The sequence below is a fragment of the Danio aesculapii genome, chromosome 8 (assembly GCF_903798145.1).
Source record: "Danio aesculapii chromosome 8, fDanAes4.1, whole genome shotgun sequence".
NCBI lineage: Eukaryota > Metazoa > Chordata > Actinopteri > Cypriniformes > Danionidae > Danio > Danio aesculapii.
The window spans coordinates 52,469,519-52,485,202 of NC_079442.1; the positions used below are offsets into that span (position 1 = coordinate 52,469,519).

General features: G+C 40.5%; 1 long non-coding RNA gene across 1 annotated transcript in view; it reads left to right on the plus strand.

Annotated features, from left to right (window-relative positions):
- The window catches only part of LOC130234223 (uncharacterized), a 28,886-nt gene extending 13,751 nt beyond the window's left edge, over window positions 1-15,135 (plus strand). The window contains exon 3 of the long non-coding RNA XR_008838277.1: window positions 15,083-15,135. This is a non-coding gene — a long non-coding RNA (uncharacterized LOC130234223). The remainder of the gene's footprint in view (window positions 1-15,082) is intronic.
- Window positions 15,136-15,684: the final 549 nt, after the last annotated feature.

Here is a 15,684-nt window from a genome sequence, read left to right on the forward strand (position 1 = left end):
GCTCAGAGCTGTATGTTAAATCATCTACAACTGTTCAGCATGATTCCTCCTCAAAGCAAATCCGCTGAGGAACATATGCCACTTTTCAACCATTCACATTCACCAGCCATCAAAGTAACCTTGTCAACTTTGATGGAGGTCATTTCTTCAAAGATGAAGTGGCATTTTCTCCATCTTATATGGAGTGTTTTCTTATGCCTTTTAGCTTTGTCTGAGATCTGGTCGACAGGTTCCGGTGTGATACAACTAAGCTCAGTTGTGTTAAAAATGGTTTCGTTGATGAGCAATCTGATTGCGGCTTTCAGAGGAGGCTGCCCACAACAATGCAGCTGCACAGAAACTAAATGTGTCATCTTTGCATGCTCATTATATCTGTGTGAGATTGTTTTCGCCATTGCTGCCTTGGCTGAAGAGTACACAGTTTTCAGTTTTAAAAAACTCACTGAAGCTGTGCATATGTCTTCAGCCATACTTGGCTTGATTTCAGTTATCAGAAGAGTCTGTACCGTGAAGGCCAACAGTATGAGGACAGACATACAAGAACCGATTCAGCTCTGCCAAACTGTGGCATGCACAGTATCGGAAGCTGCGGGAATCAGTGGCTAGAACAGAAATAGCCATCCCACAGAAAAATCTGTCTCAATAACAGCCAAGGAATACATTACATGTATGGATTGACTCGTGAACCCAATTTACAGCTGTGACCTATGGATCCCAAGTCCAACTTAAAATTAGGCCATGGCTGCCCTGGAAAAAATTTATGTAGTTATATAATAAAGAATGATTTACTTACATTCTTTGTTGTGTTTTTATTTACTCGAATTATTGTGACATCAAAAATATAATAAAAATAACCATGGCGTGGCTTACTGCATTGAGAAAGGGATTTAACCAGTTTAACTCTAGTGCTATTTAGGGATTTCCGCCTGAATTTTGCTTACCCAAATTTAAAAGCTTCTCAAATCCACACGCAGAGGTGTAAATGCAAAAATTTCCTATCATTTTAAAGAAAACCCTTTGAATTTTCATAAAACACTACTGAAAGTGTTTAAAATACCTGTAAATGTTGTCTGTGTTATAATAAACACCTAAAAAAAGAGGCGCTTTTTGTATTTTTATTTATAACCTCAAATTTGAAAGTGGACCTTTTAGGTTCTGTGTGGTCTAGCTTGCTGTAATTAATGTTGGTGGTTCCTGCACATGTCTGTAATCATAGGAAAATGTCTCTACCATAATCTATGCAGAAGTTATTGTATTCAAACTGATGAGAGGTGCTATAGAAGCCACAGGGATCGATCATTGTTTTCATATTTCACTATTCTTTTGTTTGATCAAACATAATTCAGTGTGTTTGGACCACGTCAGGCATATTAAAGGATTACTTATGCACATCACCTCAAAAACAGAGGAGAAATGGCCCTGAAGCGCACAGCGTAAGGTAAGAGATGACAGCTGTCTGTGCTATCTGGGGCTGCTTATTGATCATAAATGTATTGTTTTCACTTCTGCGTCATGGAAACACGGCGATTCATTCGACAACTGTTTGATATGAGAATATAATTCAGTAAAAAGAACGCTAGAACCGTATGAGCACCGGCAAGAGCTTTCATTTGAGCTATAACTTGTACATGTGTCATATATGAACCATATGAAAAATGAACCAATGTTCAATACCCAGCTCGGTTATCCAAAATACTGTGTATTTAAGTGTAAATAACTTTTGTACAGTGGAATAAAAACCAAAGTGATGCATATGTGCATAAAATATAGCTTCTACACTTTCAAACAAAACCACTTAAGGGGGTCTGGTGCAATGCTAGCCCTTTAAATCTTAAAGCGAAAGACGATGACGTACCGGGTCCGCAGAGTTTAACTGCTTAAAAATATGAAATTGAGCATACAGTGTTTTCAATTCTCTGTACAGGCAAGCAATATATTCAATTTGACCAGTTTGGTATTGTAATTTCTAACTGCGCTATAATGTTTTCTCTCTGATGAATGTTACGTAGTAGTGATGTTGTCTAGTGTGCATTTGTAACTAAGAGTCATGGTGACAGAGGGTCGGATCCACATGCAGCTTATTAAAGATTATTTAGGCAGGCAAAGGTTAGAACAGGTGCAACCTGGAGCATATGGGTGATACAAAATTATGGTCAGAATAACAAGATGATTGGTCGGGACAGGGGGCAAAAACAACAGGAACAATCAACAAAACTAGGGTCAAAAACACGGAAAGGCGAGACGAGGAAAATGCATTATAATGCAAACAAAAGAAAACAAGACTCAGTGTAGGGAAAACGTTAAACAGTCCTGCTGCCGAATAAAAAACACATATAGGGCTTCTGTTCAGTGTGGTTTAGTTTGTGCTCTGCAGGATTTCTTTATATCAATGTCAAATAGATGTTCAATATTCTCACATTGTGAGACACAATGAACTGGACTGAACTTAAACTCTGAAAACTGAACTACACTGTTTTAATTTACTATAATCTTCTATGTTAGGCTGCTTTGACAAAATCTACATTGTAAAAGCGCTATACAAATAAAGATGAATTGAACTGAATTAAACATTGTCTGTTTTTTTGTTTTTATATGAACTTTTTCACTGAGTGCCGAAGATGACTGAGGAGGCTGAGGTGGCGCTCTGCTATCCAGCTGCCTACATCTGTATTATCTCTCTCTTTATTCATCTATATGCCATATGATCATTACTTATGATTATTGTTTCTGCCAGCATGCGTATGTGACATCAAAATCAGCCATTTCTCAGCCACTATGAAATAGCAGAAACACTGAACTGAAATCAGTACACAAACCACTTCCATGTGTTGCATCATCCTATTCAATGCCCTTTAGTGCCCCATTCACTGTCTAGTCATTATCCAACTAAATACTCCCAGAAATATTGTTAGACCAGTTTTCACAAGCACAATCTGACTCATTCTGTACAAATGTCCCATAATGATACTTACACATGAACAATTCAATTCAATTCACCTTTATTTGTATAGCGCTTTTACAATGTAGATTGCGTCAAAGCAGCTTCACATAGAAGATCATAGTAAATTGTAGTTCAGTTTTCAGTGTTTAGGTTCAGTTCAGTTTAGCTCAGTTCAGTGTGGTTTAATATTCACTATACTGAGAGTCCAAACACTGAAGAGCAAATCCATCGAAATGCAGCTCTACAGATCCCGAACCATGTAAGTCAGTGGTGACAGTGACGAGGAAAAAACTTCACCAATTGACGAAAGTGAAGAATTTAAAAACCTCGAGAGAAACCAGACTCAGTTGGGCACGATCATTTCTCCACTGGCCAAACGTCTTGTGCAGAGCTGTTGTCTAGGCGCTGGAGAAGCTGGACGTCAGCGAGACTCATCTGTCCCCGGAGCATCACAGGAATCAGTCTCATGCTCTCCACTCCTCTATGACCACCACAGCAGCTGCTCAGGATACGGCCTGGTCCAGGATTATGGAAACCTTGGGATAATCTCGTCGCTGGTCTTGGATCGGATCAGCAGTGCTGCATAGTCTGAAGGCCTCAGGAAAAGTATCCCCAGGTGGAAATAGAGAATAAAGAGAATAATTAGTGTAGCTAACTCTCTTCACAACAACACAGACACAGGTTGTTTCTCCAGAACGGGCGTTTATTTAAGCCTGACGCCATAATGCCGTGAGAACTGTATTAGTAAATGAACACAATACAAACATATAAGAAATTATTCAAATGATTAACTAATTATGATTATAACTAACTAAGACGATTATCTAATACATTAAATAAGCAAAACATATACCTTGTTGGTCGCTTGTCATGAAAAGAGGGTCCTTGGATTAATAAAGTCTTCTTCACTGTCCTTTTGACTTATGACAGCTGTAACTTTAAGCTTCTTAAACAGCATTGACATGCATCAGTTCATCGTCAGTCTATCCGGCGATTCATAAACAAGTCACTCACATTACACGTCATTTCCTTAAAGTGACAAGTTTCCATATTAAATGTCTGAAAGTACAACATATGAAATAACACATTTAAACCTTCCAGCACATTTACATTTATACTTACACTTCAGCTAAATTAATACAAAATATTATGAGCTTAAATGACTAAAGAATGAAATATGAAACAAATATGTAAAATAAATGTGCGATTATGCAAAAAGTGCTTGATAACAGCACTTACAGTGTATATAAAGGAGATGCATGTATGCTTTACTAAAAAGATAGGTCTTTAATCTAGTTTTGAACTGAGAGTGTCTGAGCCTCGGACATTATCAGGAAGGCTATTCCAGAGTTTAGGAGCCATAAATGAGAAGGCTCGACCTCCTTTACTCGACTTAGCTATTCTAGGTACTACCAGAAGCCCTGAGTTTTGAGATCTTAAAGAGCGAGTTGGAGTGTAGCGAGACAGAAGGTTGGTTAGATAAACAGGAGCTCGATTATTTAAAGCTTTATAGGTAAGAAGCAATATTTTAAATTCAATACGAAACTCAACAGGCAGCCAGTGTGAGGAGTGGGATTCTGTGTTGATCACCAGAATGGGGAAGTCCCAGAGTAAAGTGAGAAAATAAGATACACTGGTGTTTTGGAATATAGAAAAACCGTCTTAACGCTGTTTTGATCAGTTTTTATGTTATTTGTTTCTATTTTATTTATACGTCTCTTTTATTCCTGTTTATGTAAAGCACTTTGAATTGCCACTGTGTATAAAATGTGCTATAGAAATAAACTTGCCTTGCCTATAAAAACCTTTTTTTTTTGCTTGTTTTTTTACACCTTGTCACACAGAAGCTTTTATGTGTTGTTCTGCATTATATTATTTAAAAAAAAGACAATAAGGAAGCTTCTCGGAAGTAATGGAAAGTTTCACCACCCCCGGTGTGTTGCATGTTGAGTCATCAACCAGCTGCTGTACCTCGTTGATCTGAATCATGATATGTATGACCTACTTAAGCACTGTTTGTTCTTTTCTTTTCTTTTTAGGCAACTTTATTATGATTTTTACTTATATTGTAACATATGATATGAAGCAATATATTTTTAAACTATATCTTGGGTACATGTTGTGTTATTACAATAAATGATAATTGATGATAAACTGTAGTTGGCTATAGTCATATTAGAAATTGTAGTAAAATTAAAAATAAAAAAGTTTTATTAAAGCATTACCAAAGTTTACAGTAACAGATGCTTTAGTATTACCAGCATTCCTCTGTGAGGTCATGGAGGCTATTATCAAATAGCACAGTGGAAAATAAGGGGAAATTATTAATCTATACTGTGGTTTGGTTTGGAAATTTCCATGATGAAGAGTATTGCATATGGTCATCTCAGATGCAAGAAACATTCGTAGAGTTGTACCACTGAAGTGCAAGTCACTGGAAAACTAAGCAATCTGTTTCCACTCCTCCCTCATGACATACAAATACAACATAATAAACAACACGCATTATTGTTGTTATCATTATACTACATATCTGTATAATAATAATAATTATTACTAATATATTTGTATTTTTATTAGTATTATGTTATACATATATTATTACAATATAAATAATGATTTGATAGCTGTAGTGCACTTTTGCCTTCTGTATGTTTTGAGGCAAGTAGCGACATTATTTTGAGAAGTATGGAAACACTTTTATGTAGTTATTTTGTATTTGAAATGCTGAATATGTGCTTCCTTTCATTATGCTTCTTGGTTCACTTCACCCTGTCTTTTTTACAGTGACCCAGATGTAGATTATGGGCTAAATAATGTGATTATTGCAGTAAAACATAAATAAATCAACATTAATGCTTAATATCCAATTCAAACGGAAAGAAAGGAGTTGTTATATTCCATTTTAATTAGTGTAACATTGTGTAGTGACATTGTAAATAGCATGCTTTAATGATTTCTTTTATTATTAAAATGGTATTTCACAATACAGTTTGAAATTTGATCAGGCAATTAAATTAACCAACCCACACCACCAAACCAAAGTTCTATAGTACAAAATACAAGAACAAATGATTGTTTTGCATTGTAGTCTCTATTTTAAGAAATATACAAAAAGCTTGGCTGTTTTTTTTTATATTAATTTGTTTATTAATGTACTTTTGTTTAAGACAATTGAAACAACAAAAAAAGATGCAAATCTCCTGTTGGACTGGAAATCCCCCATTGTTTTCCCTCCTGTATCTTCTGGTGTCAACCTTGAGCATAGTGGGGTTGTACAGGCAAAAAATCTTGACTGGAGACCCTGAGTGACCAACTCGAGGATAGTGGAGTTGTATATGAAAAAAATCTGGACCAGAGACCCTGAGTGACAGATGTAGGAATGGGTTTTAACCACAGCGGTTCAAATTGTAATTCTGCCAAATGACTACAAAAAAATTATCAGTATTGATGGTTAAAAACTGTACATTTGTAGTCAAACCATTCTTCCGCATTCTCATACCAAAACGGAAGTAAGGGCAATTTAGGTAAGGTTTTGTATTGCAATATGGAGCAATTAAGTTTTAATGTTAAATCAAAAGTAATTCACAAATATTTGAAAATGAGATGATTTAATGACAATAATTCTCTATGGTTACAACTGAATGAAGTACAAATAACTGTATAAAATGATAAAATATGAAATGATAAAAATATGTGATAATAATTGTACCCAGCTCAAATTTAAAATTAAAGTTACCAGAGGTAGAAGGAGAGACAAAGGGAGGGAGAGACAAAGAGAGCAAGTAGGCCCAAGGAGGCAGATAAGATAGACTCCAGAGGAGGAGAGGAGCAGAGCAGGAGAGCGCAGGCCAAGAAAAGAGCCAGAGCAAAGTTTACCAGCTATTTTGTCTCTTCCTTGACCATGTGACCAAAGCCCAAATGCTGAGACATTCAAACTGACCAATCAACATGTGACCACATTGTAAAACACCCAAAATCTACACACCAGGCCCTGATCTAATCAGTATCTGCCTATGGAATTTGTGTGAGCCTTCTTTGGTGAAAAAAGACATGTTTTGCCATAGAAACAAATGCATATGGTAATTTAGACTCTTACACAGACCCAAGCATTATGGTGTTTTACAGGCAAAAAATCTGGACCAGAGACCCTGAGTGACAGACACGAGCATAGTGGGGTTGTACAGGCAAAAAATCTGGACTGGAGACCCTGAGTGACAGACCTGAGCATAGTTGCGTTGTACAGGCCAAAAAAATTGGACCAGAAACCCTGAGTGACAAACCCGAGCATAGTGGCGTTGTACAGGCAACAAATCTGGACTGGAGACCCTGAGTGACAAAACCGAGTGTGGTGGGGAGAGCGTGGCCGAACACAAAATTCAATATATTCTGGACCTGCGAGCAAAACTCCACACACTGGGGTGGCTCTCTACAGAGAATTTGCTCAAGGCCCAGGAGGAACAACGCAGGCGATATGATAAGGGAACTAAACTACGAAAATTCACAAAGGGAGATAAAGTCCTTGTACTGCTGCTGCCTTCCAGTTCCAAATTACTCGGCAAGTGGCAAGGGCTGTTTGTGGTCACACGTCGAGTTAGCGATCTTGATTATGAGGTGGTGCGAACGGACAGGTGGGGGGCACGTCAAATTTATCATGTTAATTTGTTAAAATGGTGGAGGGAGTTGGCGGAGTTGATGCTGGCAGCACTTGTCACCAGCGAGGATAATCTGGGACCAGAGAGTGTAAGCCGGAATCGGGCAAACACTCTGGTCACTGGAGGTGAACATCTTTCACCCGCGCAGCTCACCGACATCCTACACCTCCAAACCGAGTTCACAGATGTGTTCTCCCCCCTACACGGTCACACCAACTTATTTCATCGAGACTGAACCTGACCGTATCGCTTGCCTGAACACAAAAAAAGGTGGTCCAGGAAGAATTGAAAAAAATGCTGGAAATGGGTGTAGTAGAAGAATCCCACAGTGACTGAGCTAGCCCAATTGTTTTGGTACCCAAGACAGACGAGTCGGTCCGGTTCTGTGTGGATTACCACAAATTAAAGATGTGTTGAAATTCGATGCGTATCCAATGCCGCGAGTTCACAAGTTGCTCGACCGGTTAGGCACTGCTCGTTATTATTCAACATTGGATCTGACTAAGGGATATTGGCAGATCCCCATAACTCCTTTATCCTGTGAAAACGGCCTTCACTACGCCGTTTGGATTACACCAATTCGTGACGCTTCCGTTCGGGTTGTTCGGGGCACCGGCCACATTCCAGCGCCTGGTAGATAAAATACTGGCCCGTCACTCGGCATGTGCCGCTGCTTATCTGGATTAGGGCTGTGCAATTAATCGCAATTGCAAAAAAATCGTGATTTAAGCACATGCAATTTCTAAACCGCATAAGGCTGCAATTTTTATCTATAATTTTTAAAAATTTTTATTCAGAATATGTTGTTGTGCGCATGATTTTAAAATGTTAACCAATCAGAGCTGACGCAGTGCACTGGGCAATTACAGCTAAGCTGAGCAGGAGAAAGTTGAAGTTGAGTGGGAGAACCGAATAGGCGTGCAGGAGGAAAGAACATAAAATATGGATGCAGGTCTAAATAAAAAGGATTAGGTGCCAAAAAGAAATTTAACTTCAGTCATTTGGGAGTATTTTGGGTTCAGGAGAGAAGATATGTCACAGAGCAAAGTAATTTGCAAGACTTGTGAAATGATTATTTCAACAAAACAGAGCAATTCTACAAATCTGTTCCAACACTTAAAACAGCGTCATAAAAAAAACTGCATGATCAATGCAAGTCCAACTAAACAAACAAAATCACACATCAAAGCCAGCCCAAACAAACTGAACAAGTATCCATTGTTCAAGCATTTGAAAGCGCCATGCCTTATGAAAAAGAGTCAAAACGGCACAAAGAAATTACAGACGCAATCACCTCTCATATATTCAAAGATATGATGTCTGCGCACATTGTCAGTAAAGACGGCTTCCGAAATCTAATACAAACACTTGACAAAAGATACCAGCTGCCATCTTGCACTCATTTCACACGATTTGCTATTCCCGAAATGTATGAGAAATGCTCGTTGAACATGAGCTCAAGCAGGTTTATTGAATACTTCGCCACGACCATATGTGGTCCAGCAAAACAATGGAGCCGTACATGAGTTTAACGGTCCACTATATTAATGGCAACTCTGAAATGAAAAGTCAGCATTCTTCCTAAAAAAATCACACTGTAGAAAATATATATAAACGTTTAAAAGAAGCTTAAGCATCATAGGGACTTTGTGAAGAGCAACAAGTGTCTATCTCCACATTTATTTTATGTTGTCTGTTTTAAAGACAATTTTACTACAGTTTTGTTTATTAAACCTAATACTATGTAATTTCATTGTGAAATGTTTTATTATGCACTTCTTGTGCATTGTAAACATTTAGAATGTATGTATGTATGTAGCTTGTTTGAAAAAGAAAGAAACTCGCAAATAAAATAAAATCACAAATAAAATCACAATTGCAATATTTGTTCATAAAATCGCAATATGATTATTTTGTCTATATTGCACAGCCCTAATCTGGATGATATAATCATATACAGTAATGATTGGTAGCAGCACATGCAACATGTGTGGGCGTTGTTAGTGGCTCTGAGGTGGGCTGGGCGGGTTGGGAGGAAGTGCGCGATTGGCCATGTGGAGGTGAGGTATCTGGGCTTCCACTTGGGTCATGGACCAAAAAGGACGTAAGACAGTTTTTGGGTCTGGCGGGATATTACAGACGGTTTATACCAAATTATTTGGACCTTGTCAGCTCCCCTGACTGATCTTACTAAAAAGGGGGAACCAGATACCGTCCAATGGTCGGAGCAGTGCCAACAAGCCTTCACCGAGGTTAAGGCTGCACTTTGCGGGGGGCTGCTATTACACGCTCCTAACTTTGCTCTCCCCTTTCTTTTACAAACAGATGCGTCTGAATGGGGTCTGGGGGCGGGTCTTTCCCTGGACATTGAGGGTGAGGAGTGCCAGGTGCTGTACACTAGCCGGAAACTGTCCAACCGGGAGGCTGAGTACAGCACCATAGAGAGGGAATGTTTGGCGATACGGTGGGCTTTCCTCACCCTCCGCTATTATCTCCTGAGCCGAGAATTTGTCCTCTGTTCCGACCATGCTCCCCTTCAGTGGCTCCACCGCATGAAGGATACCAACGCGCGGATCACCCGTTGGCATCTCACATTACAGCCATTTAAATTTAAGGTGGTCCACAGGCCAGGCGCGCAAATGGTCATGGCAGACCTCCTCTCCCAGGCGGGAGGGGGAGCAAGAGCTGCAGGCCGGATGACTGCCCGGCCTGAGACTGGCGGTGGGGGTATGTGGTGGGGAGAGCGTGGCCGAACAAGAAAGGGGGGAGAGCGAGTGGAGACACTGGCAGCTGGTCAGTAGCCCAATCAGAAATAATTAATAATACCTGTTTTCTCTAGTGATTGAGCCAGAGAGACACCTTCTTTAGGGAGCGAGAGAGACCAGTCGAGAGAGAGAGCTGAGAGACTACACCACCTTTGAGCCTTGTGCTTGACTTCTTCTTCCCACAACAAAGAACCTTTCTACACCAAGCTACGTGGGGTTGTACAGAAAATCTGGACCAAAACCCTAAATGACAGCTCCGAGCATGGTGGGATTGTACTAAACAAAAATCTGAACTGGAGACCCTGAGTGACAAACCTGAGCATGGTGGGGTTGTACAGGCAAAAAAATTGGACCAGAGACCCTGAGTGACAGACCCGAGCATAGTGGGGTTGTACAGGCAAAAAAATCTGGACCAGAGACCCTGAATGACAGACTCGAGCATAGTGGGGTAGTACAGGGAAAAAATCTGGACTGGAGACCCTGAATGACAGACCCTAGCATAGTGGGGTAGTACAGGAAAAAAACTGACATGGAGAGCCTCAGTGACAAACCTGAGCATAGTGGGCTGGACGGGCAAAAAATCTGGACTGGAAAATCTGGACTTTTTACTGTAAAAGCCAGACAGAAGGTTTAGGCAAAAATAAAATAAATAAATCACGTGTTTAGTGTGTGTTTTTATTGACTAAAAAAAAAAAAAAAAAAAAATGTATATATATATATATATATATATATATATATATATATATATATATATATATATATACATATATATATATATATATATATATATGTACATTCAGAAACATAGCACATACATAAAAGAACAATTTGTGAGAAGTGAAATAGGGTTTTTTCAGAGTTGTATATGCTATTGACATTGAGCTGTTAGATCCTCTTTAGATCGGAAATCCCACATTGTTAATGACTTTAATATGGTGTTTATGTTATCGTGTCTATTTTTCTAGAATATGTTTATATTGATTATTTTATAAATATATTTTTTTTCTCTCTCTTCTTTATTATATGTATATTTGATACGGTATTTATGTTACGGAAGTTTTCAGTGTAAAAGCGGAAGTCTTTTATTTTGAATTGATTACCATTACGGATAAAAACGGATACACAGAAAGATCGCACATGATAACAGCGTCCCAGCTGTGCGGTCTGCTACGGTCTAAAGGTTTAGCTTCTGGTTTGATTGGAGAACAAGGTACTGACACTTCATGTGTAATATGTTTGTTTGTATTGAGTTTGTGTATTGAATTTAAGTGATGTCTGTTTATTTGTATACGGCTTTCATGTTAGCTTTTTGGTTTCATTTTCTTTTTGTGTACAAAGCTCTTACGGTGTTCGGTGTTTGGTGTAAGATGTACGGTGTTCGGTGTTGCTGTTCAATGACGGCGTCGGTGAAGTGAATGCTGCACTGAAAATAAATCATGGGAAAACACCAGTGAAAGAGTCAATCCTTTATTGAACCAGGGTGCTACACCCATCTATAGGCAGCTGATCTCACTGTGCTACACATAGTAAAGCGTATGAACAGGAGTTGGTGGTAAATGTTAGCGTTTTCTTCTCATTTTGTGTTATTGACCAAGGTTTTACTGGGAAATGTTGTTGTTTTTCATTTTCAACATTTAAGAAAGAATGTGCACTTGACTAAACATAAGGGTGAGTAAATTACAAAATTGTAATGACTAAAACTAAACTGTAATGTTTGCTTGCGTGTGTTTGTTTTGTTTTCTTGTCGAGTTTCTAGAGACTCTGATTTTATTGTATTTTAATTCCTGCAAAGTTTGAAGAAAACTGATGGACAAAAAAATCCAAATTGAAGTGGCTCACGTTTTCTTTTCTACTTTCGCATGTTAGTTTCAGAGACATCAGCGGCAGTCGTGGGTTTGTTCACTCATTTCTCAATGTCGCATTGAATTAGGTGGGTTTGGAGTTGTTCTTTTATCCGTTCTTTTCATTTATTTTTTATTTTGCTACTACAGTGTTTTCCTGGAGTTGGGGGTCGTATGCGAGTGCATGGGGGCTGGGTTTTTCCCCACAAAACCCAGAGAGGCTTGGCCCCAAGGAGCGTTGTGGGACCATCCTCTGGTAGGCCCACCACCTGCATTGTGGAATGTGTGGTGGTTGAAGATTAGAACCACGACAACTCGATCGACATGGAATGTCACCTCAATGGGAGGGAAGGAGCCCGAGCTTGTGCAGGAGGTGGAATGGTACCGACTAGAGATAGTTGGGCTCACCTCTACGCACAGCTGAGGCTCTGGAACTCAACTTCTTGAGAAGGGATGGACTTTATTCTACTCAGGAGTTGCTCATGGTAAGAGGTGGCGGGTGTGTATGGGCTTGCTTAAAGCTCTCCAACTTAGCCGCCATGTGTTGGAGTTTTCCTCTGTGAATGAGAGGGTCGCATCCCTGTACCTTCGGGTCAGGGATAGGTCTCTCCCTGTGGTTTGTGCCTACGGGCCAAACATCAGTGCAGAGTACTTGGCCTTCTAGGAGTCCTTTGGAGGGGTGTGGAAAGTGCTCAGACTGAGGACTCAGTTGTTCTACTAGGGGACTTTAATGCCCACGTGGGTAATGACAGTGATACCCAGAGAGGCGTGATTGGGAGGAACAGCCTCCCTGATCTGAATCCAAGTGGGGACTGGGGATGTTGTTGGACGGTGGAAGGAATACTTTAAGGATCTCCTTAACCCCACTGACATGTCTTTCATTGGGAAAGCAGAGACTGGGGATGCAGGGGTGGACTCACCCATCACCCAAGCTGAGGTCACTGAGGTAGTTTGCAAGCTCCGCAGTGGCAAAGCAGCAGCGGTGGATGAGATTCACCCTGTATATCTTAGGTCTCTGTATGTTATGGGGCTGTCTTGGCTGACACAACTCTACATTATCACATGGAGGTCAGGGACAGTACCTCTGGACTGGGCAACTGGGGTGGTGGTTGCCATTTTTAAGAAGGGGGACCAGAGGGTGTGCTCCAACTATAGGGGTATCACACTCCTCAGCCTTCCTGGGAAAGTCTATGCCAGAGTACTGGAGAGGAGGATCCGACCGATGGTTGAACCTAGGATTCAGGAGGAACAAAGCGGTTTTTGTCTAGGCCATGATACACTGGACCAGCTCTATACCCTCACCAGGGTGCTCGAGGGTTCATGGGAGTATGCCCAACCAGTCCACATGTGTTTTGTGGACTTTGAGAAGGCATTCAACCATGTCCCTTATGGCGTCATGTTGAAGATGCTCTAGGAGTATGGGGGCAGAGGTGCTTTGTTAAGGGCTGTCTCGTACCTGTATAAACAGAGTAGAAGTTTGGTTCGCATTGCCGGTAATAAGTCAAACTTGTTTCCAGTGCATATTGGACTCTGGCAGGGCTGCCCTTTGTCACCAATTCTGTTAATAATTTTTATGTACAGAATTTCAAGGTGCAGCCTTGGGCTGGATGGGGTGTGGTTTGGGGAACACAGGATCTCATCTCTGTTATTCGCAGACGATATTGTACTGCTGGCTTCATCGAACAAGGACCTTGCTGCACTGGGGCGGTTTGCTGCCAAGTGTGACGTGGCTGGGATGAGAATCAGCACCTCCAAGTCTGAGGCCATGGTGCTCCACCGGAAAAGGTGGTTTGCCATCTCCAGGTTGGAGGAAAGTCCTTACCCCAGATGGAGGAGTTCAAGTACCTTGTGGTTTTGTTTACGAGTGAGGGAAGGATGGAACATGAGATTGACAGGCGGATAGGTGCAGCGGCAGCAGTAATGTGGTTGATGTACCGGTCTGTTGTGGTAAAGAAGGAGCTGAGCCGAAAGGCAAAGCTCTCGATTTACCAGTCACTCTACGTTCCTACTCTCACCTATGGTCATGAGCTTAGGACAAGATCACAGATACAAGCGGCCAAAATGAGTTTCCTTCGTATGGTGGCAGGGCGCCCCCTTATTGGTAGGGTGAGGAGCTTTGTCATCCGTGAGGAGCTCGGAGTAGAGCCGCTGCTCCTCCACACCGAGAGAAGTCAGTTGAGGTGGCTTGGGCATCTGTTTCTGATGCCTCCTGGACGCCTACCTGGAGAGGTGTTCCAGGCATTTCCCACCGGGAGGAGACCTCGGGGAAGACCCAGGACATGCTGGAGGGACTATGTCACTCGGCTGGCCTGGGAATGCCTGGAAGAGCTGGAGGAAGTGTCTGGGGAGAGGGAAGTCTGGGGTTCCCTCCTAAGACTGCTGCCCCTGCGACCCGGACCCGTAAAAGCGGTTAAAAATGAATGAATTAATGGGTGTTTTTCTTTTCATTTTACAACTAGGATTCACAGTATTTCAACAATAAAAAAAAACTGGTTAAAAGGGTGTACAGTATGTTTTTCTTTAGTCATTTTATTCAGTGGCATATTTTAACATTTTTTATGTCTTCTGTTGTGTTCAACAAATGAAAGAAATTCAAACCGGTTTGGGACAAGTGAAGGTTGAGTAAATAATGACAGAATGTATCTGAATGCTCTTGTGCATTTAAACGTGTAAAGACTGGCAGGTGTTTCTGTTCCAGAACAAAGTACAAACCAATCCCAGATACACCTGTCAGAATTATGTCAACTTCCTTTAACACTTTATACAATGTAGATTGTGCCAAAGCAGCAAAACGACGTAACAATGATTAACAGTATTCTATTAACTCTACACAACATCTAAAGTCTGAGAATGACACAAGTTTGTCTGATTGTGTTTCAGTGACGTGGAACTTTCCAAAAGCTTCTGTAATGGAAAACCATTGTGACAGTAACTACACCCTGTAAGTGGAACTAATCAGTATTATTTACTGTGATATAGTTATCCAGTCTGATAGGTGTATTTTTTGTTTTCCAGCTTACATAGAGGAGCTTCTTACACATGAACAACAGGTCTGTTCTGAATATAAAACATCTCCATTATAAACCAGTCCCTCTCTATCCAGTGTTTAACACAAGCACTTTTACACAAAACCTACTTTTACCCACTGGTGTTCAAGCTCTATGACCACCTCCTGGTCTAAAAGTGTGTTGTAAACTAAAGACAGTTAAAAACTGATCCAGGCAAAAATTCTGTGTGGGTAAGATGAGTAAGCCTGCCAGACGGTTCGAATGTTATCAGTCGATTGAATGGGCATTATCAGTGGCTATCAGCTGATAGATATGGGCCAGTAAGGGCCTTCTGCACCTACTGGTAGGCTCAGAAGATTGTTATCATCCATCCACATGGTTAATCAGTTATAAATCAGATATGTCTGTGACCGAAAGTTAAAAATAATTATTTATATTGTTTATTCAATTTGGGCAGCATGGTGGTGCAGTGGG